We start from the raw sequence: 2,692 nt of genomic DNA, 5'->3' as shown, positions 1-2,692 counted from the left end.
AGCATCACTACCAACAAGCCTCAAGGACAACCGTGGGTTATAGAAGGAAACCACTCTGCTTAGTGCCCTATTTTATTGTCCTATCTCCCCCAGTCCCCCACTTCCTAGCTTCCAGATAGCCACTCTTCTCGATGGCTGCAGGCTTGGCTTCTGAGTGCAGAGCAGTCTTGCAATCTGGGTCTCCCTCAGCGGGTGGGGATGCGCATAAACTGGATATTTACAACAGGAGTGTGCGCATGCACCTCTCTCTGCGAGGGCAGGTGTCTATGTACAGAGATTCTGTTAGCTGCATTGTGGAATTACATACATTCGTGTAGGCTCTAAAGCCACTTTGCAGCCGATTGTCGCTCTGAGATTGGATGAGCCTGGCTAGGGAGACAGCCTTTCTTCAGGGCTACCTTGACTACCTCTTCCTTTCCCGCTCCAGGTAGCAAACCCAACCCTGTCCCCTTCACATCCATCCTTAAAACCAGCCAAACAGTTCACAAACCCTTATTTATTTGTTTGTCTGTGGTTATCGCCTATGTTATTAATTGCACCGAGGCCTTCCTTGCTCTTTGAGAGAGCAGCGGTATAAATTGGCTCTAATAAATATTAGCCGCTAGATTAGGCGAGGTGAAGTTGGCACCGCGCTCTATTTTCGACCTGTAGCCTCTGCGAAGCCGCCAGTTCTGCGCCAGATTAGCCCCATCCATCCAGTGTCAATGGTTGTCTTGTTGAGAAAATCAGTGAGTAAACAGGGCTGACAGAGAGGGGGCCCAGCTGATTACTCATACAAATAGACTGCAAACTCCTCCCGGAGAAGCTGTTTCCAGAGATGGGTTTCTCGCATTGACAAGGCTGCTTCTCCCAGGATCCTCTGTCCTGCTGTTCCCACTTTGTCCTCCATCAATCACACAATTGTGTCCGGGATGTTTTATAGAGTCACTTAATATCCCTGCCTTCATCTCTATTCACTTAGAGAATCATCTGCCATCAGGGCTAAAGGCTTTCTGCAGGACAGGACTGGCGACACACCCTGGCAACAATAGCTCTGGTGGAAGCCGGACTGGTCGCCCTTTCTGATGCTAATAATACAGCCTGGATGTTCCAGTGCGTGGAGGTGGGGGGGGGGGGAGGCTGGGGGGAGGGCTTCTATTGAAATCCATGCTTGGCCCTTTTGTCCACCGTTTTAAATTATGTCTGGAATAGTCCATGATAGGGGTGTGGAGGCCACAATAAGTTTTCTTCTTAAATATTTTCTTTTCCCCTAAATGGTTTTGCAATCAAGATATTTGGTTCTGATTAAAGTCCTGCCTAAATCCATTTTACCTTCTTTTCCAGGAGGAGAAAGTATTTTTCTTACTCAACGGTATAACATTGTTTTGGTCTTTTTTTCACTTTCTTCTTCTTTTTCTTTCTTTCCTTCTTTTTTTTTTTTTTTTGAACCCTGTCCTCTCCCACCTCCTCAGCCTCCAACTGACATCTTCCATCCACACAGAGCAAGATTAACAGAAATTTAGTTTGGGGCCAACTGCACAGCATCTCTTAAGCATGGGTTTTCCACAACCAGGAGGCCAGCTGGGTACAAAATCACATTTTACGGGGGAATTTTAAAGACAGAAGAAAGAATTACAAGGTATCACTCTTTAAGTGGCTCATCTACAAATTAGATTGCTACACAATTAATCAGAAAGTTAATTAATGAGCAAGTTACTAATTAGGACATTTAAAACCAGTGTGTTTATGGAGCCTTGGTTTAAAAAAAAAAAAAGCTCCATAGTTAATTGGCCCACACACTGATCTCATAACTGTTAGTGGAGGTTAAAATACTACAGATGTACTATTTATTATGTATAAGTTCTAATTATGTCACCACTGTCTTCCATATCCCATAACTGACAGAATTTTACACTTAATTGGGAAGGGTGACATTCAGAAAACATAACCTGACTATATATGAAAACCAGTAGACACAGCTATAATAGTTCTGGGATTTATCTGCACTGAAATCTTTCCCTAGGTAGGAACGCCAGCAAAGGTGTTTAGGTTTGAGCACAGTCTCTAGGAGTTCAAACCTTCCGAAGCCCCTCCACCAACCTGGAGACCCCTAGAAAGTGTGGTTGGCTCTGGACATTTTGCTTAAGGCTGACACGGCATGGGGCAAAATAAGAAAATTGGGTCTCTGGAGGCTTCCTCTTTGTTAAGATAGAACAATGAACCAGCAAACCAAACCTTCGTTTTATAAAACTCACAGGTTTGATGCTACCATTTATATTAAAATGTGGACATCCGCTGTGAATCTCTAGAACATTTGCAAAGGGCAAATACCAAGTTAATTTCATTAAAAAGCAAAAAACCAAGGGCACATCCAGATGAATGAGAGTCCATTTATTGTATTTTCCACCAGGAAGTCCCCAAGGCATTCGCCCTTCTGAGTGGCTCGAAGCCCAGGCCACAGGAAGAGCTTTCTTCCCTTTAGAATGAAGAGGAGTTTAAAGCTGCTTCAGACTGGAGGGGTAGAACTCCAGCCTCTGCCTCCCTTTCTAACCAGGTCCTCTGTTGACTCTGCCCTAGCACAGCACCATCTTCCAAACTCCAGCAGTGACTTTCTTTGACAATGCAGTAGGGTAAGAGCTGGCCTGCCTTCCCTCCCCAGATGAATAAATATTCCCTTTGCAGGCCCTGGGCCTTCCACTTTCTAGGTGCAGCC

Source organism: Mus musculus, chromosome 13, assembly GCF_000001635.26.
Source record: "Mus musculus strain C57BL/6J chromosome 13, GRCm38.p6 C57BL/6J".
Taxonomy (NCBI): domain Eukaryota; kingdom Metazoa; phylum Chordata; class Mammalia; order Rodentia; family Muridae; genus Mus; species Mus musculus.
Note: the sequence above shows the minus strand (reverse complement) of the source record.